At 41.1% G+C, this 13,529-nt stretch overlaps 1 protein-coding gene across 4 annotated transcripts in view; it reads right to left on the bottom strand.

Moving 5' to 3' along the window:
- The window catches only part of trim2a (tripartite motif containing 2a), a 42,879-nt gene that overhangs the window by 15,863 nt on the left and 13,487 nt on the right, over nt 1–13,529 (bottom strand). The window contains exon 1 of one of the 4 annotated variants that reach the window (XM_050044397.1): nt 3,189–3,320. The exons of the other annotated variants lie outside the window; for them this stretch is intronic. The gene's annotated coding sequence lies outside the window, so the exon portion shown is untranslated. Of the gene's footprint in view, nt 1–3,188; nt 3,321–13,529 lie in introns of those variants that run through there. 4 annotated transcript variants of the gene reach the window in all.

The raw sequence follows: 13,529 nt of genomic DNA, 5'->3' as shown, positions 1-13,529 counted from the left end.
GACTTAATCTCACTGCATGGTCTGTTGTTGGGACAATCTTCCTCAGCAGATGGAGTCTGCCTGATTGTTATTGAAATGTAGATGTTCAAATTTCCATTAAACTTTAAAAGGATAGTTCAGATCTTTTTAAGTGGGGTTGTATTATGAGTTACTTATCCTTAGTAAGAGTATTACATACAGTAGATGCCAGTGAGCTAAGCAATATATGGCTGTGGACAGGATCAGCAACAAAATATATCTTAGCTATCTAAAAAAAAATCTATTTCAGTTTTAAGCGTACATTATATCCAGACTATTTTCACCTTTTCACCTTGCCATCAGACAGCAATGTCCAACGGGGAATTGAAGATGTTATATTGCTCTCTATAAAGCCAGACTCCATTGAGAAAAGCTGTGATTTAACATTGCTGTACACAGGAGCTGCTGGTCCACCGCTGCCTCAATTAATTAGTTTGTCTGTGTTATTGCTTGGACTTTGGCATTTAAAAGAGTTGGTTCAGATTCACCAAAGTCACACAATAACACAAACAAACTAACTGGGTGAGGCAGCAGTGGACCAGCAGCTCCCATGTTCAATAGGCTAAAATTACTATTTTTGTCAATGGAGTCTGGTGGCTTCAACGAGAGCATGAATAAGGAACTGCAGTCGTTAATGGCTTCCTTGTCAGAATGGACTGTCTGCAGAGCAGTGAAAATATTCCCAATATATGGTACACTTAAACTGATACAGATTTTCTGAGGTGGCAACTTTTTTTTAAGTGGTTAAAATGCATTTTGTTGCTGCTCCCCATCCCCAGCAGTACACTGTTTAGCTTCCATGTCGCTACTTCTATCTGCTTCTCCAAACTGGTGTGTTGACTGACATCTATACACTGACTATGGATAGGTAACTCATACAACCTGACTTCAAAGGATCTGAACTATCCCTTTTTGTCCATCTTGCCTTGGAAATTAAGAATAAAACTTTGGCACCAGAGATGGAGCTCTTTTGACAGAGAATGCAGTAAAACCATGGCCCCAAACGTGATCTACTTGTGATCAAAAATTAAAAAGGCCCTGCAGCCCAAAAAGCATTTTCAAACGAGATGTCTGTAAAGCTGTTGACGAGACCCCTCCAAATACCAAATGCATGACAATCATTACACTTCCTATTATGAATGTTTAATCCATGGAGGCTTCATATTTGTAAAACTTTCCCAGAGCCAAGAAAAGTGATTTTAATTTGCCTTACATCATCCCAACGTAAAGTCTGTGGGCTTGGGAGGAGAAACACTAGCGCATATATGCAGTTGTCTGGTATCCAGTTCCTGTAAAACATCCAACTCATTTCCTATCTCCAGGAGTTGCGTGCAATTCAACCAAACTCAGGGCGGATTTCCAATCAGGCAAAGGACACCAGACCCCGAGGGGCACCAAAAACCTCAGTCATGCCAGTTCATGTTTGCACTGAGAACCCTTGACCCTTTTTGAGAACCCTTTTTAGTAGGGATTCACTGGTATGATCAACCAGAGCAGTATCGTCACCTGTCCTGACCTAAGAGGTTAAAAGGGTCAGGTATCTGCTTGATGTGATTGATCCACATTAAACACAGTTTCCTTGTAAATGTCATTATATAATTAAAAGCTTCAGCTGTCACACACATCCATCCTGTCATGACCGGCTGCTTGGATCATAAGGTATACACACATTTTAGATCCAGGAACAAGAGTACTGGCATTGGATCAGTACTCAATATCAGCAGATAACCTGAGTTGAGGTTGGTATTAGGGGAGTAAAAGTCTCAGCCGGTGTGCTCTCATTGTAAGAGGCCTAAAGACAAACTATTCTACATGATCAGATGAAAGTCTGAGAAAACAAATAAAGCTGAATTCATCTTGTGGCTCTCGACCTTCATGTTGGGAACCAGCACAGCAGCAGAAAGTCGGCTGGCTGTTTGTCATAAAAGGCACTTTGAGTGATAAATATTTGATTATAAAGTGAAAGCAAGGCACTCTGCGTTCAGCACTCATCAGCAAGACAGGAAGAGAACACTGAACCTACAAAAATAAATAGTTTAAAACCAGCCTACAGCATATTTACACCGATTCTTCCTAACTGTGGAGAAGTTCCTATTCAGTTTTATCTGGAGCATCTTTTTTCCGCAGCCTTTATTTGAACGTCTGACTCTTCAGTAACGTTATCTGGCAGCTAACTTGGACACGGAAAGTGTGTCAGTGCTTTTATTGTCTCTTCACATTCAAGACAGGCACAGAAACAGGCCACCTCTGCTGCTGAGAGGAAACCCTCGGGGACAGTGCTTCTTTCTACGGTGCATGCTCTCCTTCTCCTCTCCTCTCTTCTATTTCCTCTTAATCTCTCTCTCTTATACAAGCCTCCTCCTGTCTTTCCCCCCTCTCTGAAAACAGATATGAGAGGCTGGAACTGCACATGTGGTGATTTGGTGAGCCTGAAAATGGAGAGCGGTGGATAAAATTACTGTTATAATGATGCTGTCATGCTGTCAGCGGGTTATTACCGACGTTTCCAATATGTTACACGGCTGGTATGTAATGTGTTTGCTGTCAGATGCCAGATAGTGTTGTGTTGAGCAGCTCAGGTCAGCCCCACAGAGCTGGTCTTGCAAATGACTTTAACAAAACATCGACAAGATGTTCACAATCTAGTGTGACATTTCAGCAGCACAGAAGCTACAACCACATTCATAAAATTGTCTCCATGTATAAAAGAAAAGGTCTGAATGACAATATATGAGCTGTATGCCAGCACAGACATGCACAAACACAAAAGCTCAGGTCTTAGGCTGTACATTAATAATTTACCGGCTCCCCAGGCCAGATTAAGCAGATTAACAGAGCATCAAATATGGCACTGATTATAAAAGTGAAATTCCTAAATCCTGCACACAGCCACAACAGAAGCAGCCCTGTGCTGACGGTGCACAAGGTCGCAGCAGCCTCACAACGCTCCACTCTTACATAATCAGATCCGCACCAGCTAAGCGGAATAATTCCTGCTGGATTGAGCTGTCATCTAATACGCAGCGGAGAGCACACATGAAACAGGGGAATATTATTGGAGGAATTTTACCTTGTTTGCATGTAGTGACTCCCAGAGATAATCATGCAACAATGTGAGCTCACACACACCAGCTACTCCAAATATTTGTCTTATTAATAGAAAGACTTACAGTGCTGCATCTATAGGCGGATCAACAGGCGTCATCCACTCCAGCACACACACCGAAACACTGGCTCCATGTGAGTGAAACAGCTACTAACATCCCTCTAAAGCTGCCGTCATGTCAGCTCTGACATGAGATGATGCTCCAGTCCAGGTAGCAGCAAACAGGAGACGACAGGATGTGTGTGAGCGACACAGCTCCTCCGTGTGTTTATGAGTGTGTGTGTGTGCGCACACACGTGAGCGAAGTTGAGGAGGGGCGATTTAGCCAGATTGTGTTTCAGTTTTACACCCCCCCGCCTCCCTCCTTTACTCTCCCCTCGCCACTTCCTCTCCTCCCATCACTTCTTGGCTCAGTCTGTCTCATCCATTCATCTCCCTTCCTCTCCCTCTGTCTGAAGTAAATGCTGGCTCACTGCAGTGCAGCGAGCGTGTGCAGCATCAGGAGTATGTGAGAGACTACTGGCTGACGGATGGTGATCTAACAAATAGAAAAAAAGGGACAGCAGTTATGGGTCCCCTCCACCAATAGACTTAAAGCTAAAGGGAGCTTTCTGAGTGCATGTGCGTGTGCTTGTTTGTGTGTGTGCGGGGGTGTGTGCATGATGCTGACTCACTGTACATGCAGAGACAGAGCAAAAAGAGGTGAGAGAGAAAGTCAAAGGCAAAATATGAAAGATGAAAGAGAATCATTAAGTATAAAGGAATTAAAGTATTATAGAAAGTGAAGATGTGAGCCGAGTGCTTCAATCTGCCAAAACCAGAGGCGCTCTTGTACGTGCATGTGCACATGTCTTCATATGCCCCCAAACACACACACACACTGTTCACAACGTCACTGTGAAGTATGACGTAGCATGAGTGGGCATATCATTAACAATATAGTATGCTGCTACTCCTCCATATTCTCTTGACATAACGACAAGGTTAAAATCATTTCCTTTCTTTTTTTTGAGAGGAGATGAAAGCATAAAGATGAAGGTCTCTGAGGGCACACATGATATCAGACGCATGGATCTCAATTACTGAACTACTGTGTGTGATAAGCTGAACTCTCTACAAAGCTTTCTACATTCACAAGAGCAGATCACCTAAACCATAAAACAAAAGCTTTAACCTTCAGACAGTGAAACACTGACCTTCTGATGCTGCACAATACTTCATATTTTGCATCCTGCCGGCACACTTTGTACTATACGCATGTGTGTATGTGATGGAGCTGCCACAGTGAGAGAGAAAGAGATGTGTGTGTATATTTAATCAACAAAATGACTGCTTTAAAACGGCTCTGTTTGCACAATTGGATGTCCATGAAAATCTGTTCTGGCTGTTAATTGTTTGGTTCCAGACTGGCCAAGTGTTGTGCTCATTCACAGCTGCTTACACTGATTAGAGAAACAGTCAAACAATTTTAGTAAATCTTAGAGGGTCATCATTAAGAATGGGAATATTATCGTCCTGCACATACACTGTATAAAATAATGGATGTAGCCACTGTGATGTCACCAATTGGTTGGTGGACTCTTGTTTTGAAGCATTAAGTTTGGCATTTTGGCCGTCGCCATCTTGGTTTTTGGAATCAGAAGTGAATATATTTGGAAGACAGGGTGGAGCTGTGGAGATGGATCTGACTTATAGTTTGTGGTGACACCTCACAGACAGCCTCTCACTCAAAGCAGCCATGCCCTTAAGTATGTGTAACTTTGAGACTTGATGAAATGTAAACAGATGAGTTATATAAAAATTCAAGTCTTGTACAGTTATCATGACAGGGGACGTTAGCTATAGAGACCAAAATCTATTTTTTTTATACCAGGCTGTAAACGTGTTTATTTCTACTGTAAAGTTGGGCATTTTAACATGAGGGCTCTATGGGTATTGACTCACTTCTGGAGCCAGCCTCTAGTGGCCATTAGAGGAACTGCAGTTTTGGGCACTTCTGTTTGGCTTAAAGGATAACTTCGGTATTTTTCAACCTGGGCTCTATTTCCCCATGTGTATGTGTGCGTATGATTCATAGGTACAACTCATTCTAAAATTGGTTTAGTATTGAGGGAGGCGGATGCAGCTGGGAGCCGCGAAACAAGCTAAAACGGTAACGGGGGCAAATGTGTCCCGTATAAGTTTGCGCATTAAAAGTGTTTTTTTTCGCCACTGACCGGTTCAGATCGCCAGTTGTACCTATGAATCATACGCACACATACACATGGGGAAATAGGGCCCGGGTTGAAAAATACCAAAGTTATCCTTTAATTTTTCAGCCCCAAAGGTTGCCACTTGATCCTGCACAGCTTTGCACAGCTTGCATAATATAATGAGTCCACATTGCCATTTTGGCATGCCTTACAGGAAACAAATTGCAACTTTGGCTTGTCATACTTGCCATATATTAAATTTTGTTAAAGTTAGAGCCCCAGAAGTTTGGTATAACATTAATCTAATATGTCTATATCTAATGTATTTTTGTCCATGTGTAGGCTATATACTTCGGGGGACTGCCTGGGGCTTCAAAACCACCCATTGTTTTGTTTTGTTTTGTTTTTTCATTTTTTATTTATTTATTTATTTCCTTTTTGGGGCCCAGTAATAAAAAAAAATATGACATCTGCTTGTGCCACTAAACCATTTGGATCTGATGCACACCATTTTATGGCTCTAGGAGTTATACCTTTGAACCCTAAAAGTGGCTTCCAGCCTAAGACATCTTTTAGGGGGGACAAAAATTCCAAGTGCCAAAAACCTACGCAATTCTCAAAATTAATTCAAAATACTTTACGGAACTTTTTTTTTGGCAACTGCTTTAACTACAGCTTCCCCATGAACTAAGAATAACATCATCAAGGATGAGGATGTAATGTGCCATGACTAGTTAAGGCAAAACAAAATAACTCTCCCTCCCCACAAGAAGTTATTTAACATGAAGACTATGTCAGAATGAATGTATGAAGTGAAACAAAACAGCAATCCAACACAATCATCAGCCTTATTGTCTGCATCATGTATTTTCATGTAAGGGCATTAAATACTCTACTTGTTTACCCTTGATTGGAGGAATGGGAGTCTATTTAAGACATGAATGGCTTCACTAGTTGGAGAACAAATGTAGCCTGACTAAAATGACCTCTTATGTTTTGTAATTTGTTGCTTGATTTGCCTGAAATTGCTGTTCTCCATCTACAAGCAAATAACAGTACAACAAAAAGCATGGGGAGTCCTTAAATTCTTCTGTAGCATTTATACTTCTGCATTTAAAAACTAACCTCAGTTGATCTTGACAGAGCTGTTTCACACATTTCATGTCTGGCAGCTTGACGGCTTTTCCAGTGATCTCATCTCAACCTCTGCCAAACGCAGTGAGTCAGTCAGAGGAGTGAGACACAGAACAAGAGAAACTAATGCAACTCCGGAGGAAAGAAGAAAACGTAATGGCCAAACAGTCATTATGTGCGTGTAGCATTGATATGCAGATGCACAATTAAATTGGATTCATTACTCTAAAGGATGGGGCCATAAGCATAGAGAGACAGATTATCACTTTGTTTGTTCGTTTCGGTCTCTTCATTGGACTTACCATCAATCAGAAAAATATAGAATATTACTAGCCTTAAGCTTTGAAGCACCCTTATAAACAAAAAACACAACCCACAGGATGCTCCACAGCTCTACCTTTGATCAGTGGTTACAGAGGCTGCTCTCAATTTGGATAATGCAAACTCTGTTCATACACTCACATCCTCACAACCACCAGCTCTTATGATAGACACACGTCATCATCACTTTGTTTCTGATTTGTTATAGGCACAGTGTACAACCTGAATGTAAAGTAAAGAGTCAACCACTGTAGAAATCAGAACACAGGACTGGAACCTGCGATGACTGAAAGGCCTTTTGGTGCTTTGATTTAATGACTGCTAAGGAAGATGCTACTTCTTTTTTTGCCTGCCAGTTAAACTCCTCGCTTATATAAATGTGCTTAACTTAACCAACACTAAGAGTCACTAAGAGTCTTTAGCTATATATCATTTAAACTATAGAAATTTACTATAAAAGTTTCCAAAATAGTTTTGCAGTCTTTAAATGTCATCCTGTAACATTTAAATTTAACATACAACAACACAAAGAGTCCTCAGCCATGCACGTCTCTGTGAGGTTGTGCTAAGGCAAAGTGCTGCTTTGAGCTTAAGGGTAAATCCAGCTTGCTAACGTGACAGCAATTTCAAACACCGCAGGTATAACCTGTGGGATCCAATATCCACACTACCATACTATTTAGTATGCTAGAAAAAGATTATGCCCCAATACATAGTATGTCAAATGCAGTATGTCGGATGCACAGCAGAAGATACCTTACATTGACTGAGGCACAAAAAGATTACAATTGACAGCTCGTTGTCAGCTGACAGAAGCCACTAAATAATCATAAAGATGACTAAAAACAACAAAAGAACATAAATATGAAAACCTTAATGACAGAGAAATGCATAATTAATTATACTGTTATGAATATAATACCCATGTTAGAATCTGCAGTTATAACTTAAAAGCTGACACTACATACACTGCAAAGTAATAACGGACCTCCGTCTCTGGCGAGCACAACTAATGCTGTTTTGTATCTACAAGGTAACGTTAAGTGATAACAATAAGCACAGTTTAAAGCATAATGTGATGACGTAGCATGTCCCTGTTTTATACATACTCCATGCAACAGTGTGTACTTTGTAAGGGGAGCTGCTGTACATACTGATAGTAAGAAAAACTAGAATTACCGCCGTATGCCTCCACACACCAGTCAACTTTCTTACAGTTTACATCCATCTCTGTGCAAACATGGACTCTTCACACACATCTTCCCCCCGGCCGCACAGAAGACCTATATAATCAGCACAGTTTCAAGATGGACACCCAAGATGAGTGTCACCAATTCAGTAACTGACCTAATGTCTCCCCTTCTGTTCCTGAGTTATGATGTTGAATAATGGCCAGAAAAGTGTTTTATGAAGAATATTATGATGTCACAGTGAAGCTGACCTTCAACCTTTCGGATATAAAATGCCATCACTTTATTATTTTATCCTATCAGACATTCTTGTGAAGTTTTGTAATTATTATTAAATTAGCAATGAATTCTTGAGTTTTTTCTAATAATGCGAAGTCAGAGTGACCTTTGGCCTTCAACCACCAAATTCTAATCAGTTTATTCTTCAGTCCAAGTGGACGTTTGTGCCAAATTTAAAGAAATTTCCTTGAGGTTTTCTTGAGACATTGCATTCACGAGAATGAGATGGATGGACGAAAGGAGGGGCAAACAGACAACCCGAAAACATAATGCCTCCCGCTACAGCTATTGCCGGTGTAGAGGCATAAAAAGTATCCAATTCCAAAAGCAGAGATAGTTTACCACTGTCACATTCATAGTTAGCATGTTAGCATGCTAACATTTGATAATTACCTGATGGAAATGGTAGTTTTGTGTATTTTGTCATTAACCAAGTACGAATGTAACTTTGACCTGATGATGATGCCACTTGATGAATCAACGGACCAAAGTTCTTTCAATTTATCCTGACAGGAACATGACAATCCATCCGGTGGGTGCAGAAACATTTCACTCAAAATGTTCTCCAAAATCAATCTCCTGTTGGCGCTAAAGAAGAAGTCAGGGGGTCACTAAAGTCATCAGGGTTCATCCCCTGGGTACCATGAATATGAATGTTCATACATAATTTAATAAAAGTCCATCTAATAGTTGTTGGGACATTTCAGTCAGGACAAAAGCCATTCTGAGCTTGGCAAAAAATTAAAGGTCAGGGCTTTAAGTGTTGTACTCTTACAGACCCAACAGAACCATTACATCATTGGAAGGCCTGTATGAAAGCAACATAAAGTTGAGACACTAATAGCTCAGGGCACAAACACATTAACACACAGTAAACACATCACTTAACCTGTTTTTGTTGCTTCCCTGTTCACACCCACATCATCACCCCCGATGCATTAAGACACTTCAAAGACTGTAAAGCAAAAACAGCATTTCCAGCTGACTTAGTCGCTGTGATAGAAAAAACAACAACGGTTCTCACAACTAATCCTTCCTCCTGCAAAGACAACACAACTTCAACCGATGGTAACCTTTAACTGCTCCAGAGCAAGCTTTGATTTTAAAACCAGCTCATTTCCACTCACCAGTATGAAGAGGAAACAGTTTTTAAACACTTCTTTTATCTATAGTTTAGGGTTTTGGTTTACACAGAGGCTGCAGTGGCTTGTATGTTACTCTGGGTCTCCCTCTGGTGTCCATCCCACAGCTCTTTCCAGAGCTCTGACCTCAGCTGTTTCTCTCTGTACACACATAATGCCATGTCACCCTGCACAATAATGACACTGCTGGACACAACCACTGCTTTCAGACTGTAAACAACAAACAGAGTGAAGACTAACAGGTGGATCTGTTACGTGTTCAGTCAGGGAACGAGCTGTTTCTGTGTGGCAGTGCTGATGGAGACCACTTTGTTCACCTGCACATCACTGAATGTTTTATAATGTTTTATGATGTGAGACTTATTAGCTTGCCAGGTTAGAAGTCCAAGAGTCCAGTCACACACAGGTTCACTGCTTACACCATGTCGAGAGTCACAGGACAGTTTATTGCTGCTCTCTTCATGCAGCCACTTTTAAAATCAGCAATTTGAAGTCAGATTTTATTATTGTGAGTGTTTAATTGTTTTAAATGTACTTTTGTTCTGCACACCTTTCCAGAGTAAATCATATTTTGTTCTCTTTTGTGTAGCTATTTGATGAGTTAACTTATCGTAAAAGTCTTACTACTACAGCTACTACTACTATGCTACTATCGTTGTCATTTTATCTGCCTCGTACAAATACGTACAAAGACACACTTTAAGGGACAGTTTGGCTTTTTAGTAAATATTCTTATTTAGGTTAGATGAATCCATACCGCTCTCATGTCAACAGCATAGCTAAGCAGCAGGGTATTCATTTTGGTTTCTTGGGACCTGAGGGTAGAAGCTCGTCCTGAGCCTCTCAGTGCCAGCGTAGTGTAACCGGGACCTTCTTGCCGACCTTGGTTGAGATCTTTAATCATTTTTCTGGCCTTGTTTTTGTATTGCCTGGTAGGGCAGGGTATGTACAACTAAACGAACCACCCTTTGTGAGGCCTTACAGTCCTGTTCGGTCCCATTTCTGTACCAGGCTGTGATGATCCAGTCGCATTTGACGGTGCAGGAGTATAAATTCCTCAGTATTTGAGGATATGCCCAGAATTACCACAGGCATCCAAGGTGAAACAGTCTCTCTCTTGCCATTCTTACCACTGAGTCAGTATGCAGCACCCAGGTCAGGCCCTCAGTGATGGGGCCAAGGTATACAATGCTGTCCACCCAGTTGCTTTGCTGCTTCTTCCCAAAGTCCACTATCATCCTGACACTATCAGTATGACACCAGTGGGTCAGGTCCTCGATTTCTCTCAGGTACACCTATTCATTGTTATCTGCGATCAGGCCCACCAACACTGTGTCATCAGCAAACTTGATAATGGTATTTAAGTCGGAAGTGGTTACGCAGTCGTATTTACAGGGTGTACAGCAGGGTACTAAAAACGCAGCCCTGGGGTGCTCCGGTTTTAAGGATGAGGGTGGAAGAGGAGTGTCTGCCAGTCCTCATCACCTGTGGTATGCCTGTCAGGAAATCAAGGATCCACATGCACAGTGAGGTGTTTGATCTCGGCTCCTTGACCTTTGTGACTATTGTGGAGGGAACTACAGCATTAAATGCTGAACTGCAGTCAATAAAGGGCAATATTACAGAGCTCCCTTTCTTTTCCAAGCGAGACAGGGTGGTGTGGAGGATGTGTGATGACCTGATGGTGGTGCTGGGGAAAACTGATCACCAAAATTATTAGAAAATATCATGAAGGGAACCTAAGTATGTGTTTCAACTTTTATGGCAATCTATTATATAGTTTTGTAGACATTTCACTCTTGACAACAAAGATGAACCTCAGGATGGTGTTGGAGGGAAAGTTAGGGGATCACCAGTCATTAGAGTTCATCATCGGGAACCATGATTGTACCAAATTTAATCCGTCAAGAGTGCTACCAATCTTCTCATGTAACTGACTGTCACATTTTATATGCTTCAGAGAAAAATGCTCCACTCTGAACGAATAAGTAGGTGTCATTTCACCGTATAGCTGCCAACCATCCTCCATTCTGGGGACACAAGATAAGACTAAGATTACTCTTTCATCTCAACAGCTCCCACATGTCCACTACACCTACAATCATCACTCATCAGGAGAGAACAACATGATCTGAATGCTACACTGACTGTGTTTACTCTACAGACTATAAAACACATTGTATCATGATTATAACCGATAGTTTGTTTGTTTTCAGCATTTATTGTATTCTAAATCCTCTCAGCGCCTAAAGCCAGATGGTCTGTCGATAAGGCTTACGTCCATGGTGACGCTGGTAATCACACCATTTCATCAACGCTGCAACAGTTTCGAAACCAAAAGTAATTACAGCATCTGGAGTACAGTAGACCCAAGGAAGTAACCGCAAAATAATTAAAGCCACACCTTTTTATACTGCAGTGTATACAGCAGCTTTCAGTTTCATGGGCTTTGCATGCCTTTAATACTGGACAGTGTGACATAAGCCCCACCCCTGTATTATAAGAACACTCTCATGCTAATCTAAAGCATCCACTGGGGACAGGATGATGAGAGATTACAACGGCAGAGCACGCCTTCAGCCTGAACATCAACCGTCCTCCCACCTTTGAAAAGTCACAACAAACCACAGATTAAAGTTTACTGGTCAAGGAAATGTTTATCTTTAAAAATAACGTATTAATTCATAAATATTTTGTGAGTGCCAATTTAAGGGTTTTGTTCTGGCAGCTTTAATCAGCGATTCTAATCCAATAGACTTTGTCAAATTCTGCAAGTGCCTCCTCACGGTCCGCCAGTTGTCTGTTTAGCGTGCAAGCTGAAAAAAGAGCCCTGGCTCTGTACATGTGAAACACAACTCTATGCTGGCTACTCTTCCTCTTCCACATCACCACCCATAAGACATGGAATTACTTCATGATAGAGTTTAAATATCAACATCTTTCTCCAGAATCGCTGACTCGACCTTTAAGATATTTTGCATTTAACAAACTTTTGATGTGTTCTGAGAGTGTTGTGCCAAATTCCCTCAGATTCTCTTATATCTGTAAGGTCAAATTTACATGTGACAGAGAAAGAGGCTGTACTCCGAAAAAGGAAACCCAGCATTGATGTGTCACTTGACTGTATATCTCAACCGACCGCACGTTCTGGTGGCACGAGATAAGGCCATTCTCTGTCTGGGTGTCAGCGTGTGTTAGCTCATGTATGTTAACTCCTGACCTCTAATTAAGACCTACAGATGTGCAAGCGTAGGGCCTTTGGAAACCGTCCACGCTGCACATCTGACAACCAGAATTCAGTGACGCTAAAATGTTGTGACTCGATGTCTGCAACAATAGAGAGTGGTTTCAGTTTTTGATTCAGGTGAACCTTAATCCTCCTGTATGACATTTAACATAGCTGTGCTGGCAAAGAACTGTAACAATAGGTTTAAAGTCCATTTAGAGTACAAATGATATAGTACTGATAAATTGATATTTGCTGCATTATAAAAAGCATATGTAATGCAAATTGTGTCTCATTTTTTCTAAGTAAGTATGTTAATCTCCCCTGTTTTCAAAAATAAAGGCTAGCTGTTTCCCCATTTCCAGTCTTTGTGCTAAGCTAAGCTAACCAGGTGCTGGCTGTAGCTTTATATTTCATGGACCAACATCACAGTGATACTGTGTCAATCCTGTCATCTGACTCTCCACCACAACACAAGTCAGGCAGCATCATTTAGCCGTGCAGCACCTTAAGTGAGACGAATCATGTTTGTTGTCAGCGTTCTGTTTTCCAACTTTCACGGCAGTCATTAAAGTGGATCAAGTTCCAGTGAAAAGCCATCACTGTGTTTCTCACTCACTGTAAACAGCTGTAACACAGTAACTAGTCAACAGTGAAAGAGTAACCAGTGTCACAATATGACATCAAATCTTTTTGCCCAGACAGTTTAATGATGCTGCTAGACGCCATATTTCATCAGCTGATGAACAGCCTGCTTTCTAATGGGTGTTTATACTCATCCTGCAGCTTCCCCACACTGATAAATAACAGACTAACAAACACTTTGACTTATATAATGGGATCAATTGAGTGCTTTTCAACCACCATCATATGTTGTAGACAATGTAAACCCCTTGCTGACAAATTTTCAGTTGTATAATA

Source organism: Epinephelus moara, chromosome 5 (genome assembly GCF_006386435.1).
Source record: "Epinephelus moara isolate mb chromosome 5, YSFRI_EMoa_1.0, whole genome shotgun sequence".
In the NCBI taxonomy this organism is placed as follows: domain Eukaryota; kingdom Metazoa; phylum Chordata; class Actinopteri; order Perciformes; family Serranidae; genus Epinephelus; species Epinephelus moara.
This window is presented reverse-complemented; position numbering and strand designations above follow the sequence as displayed.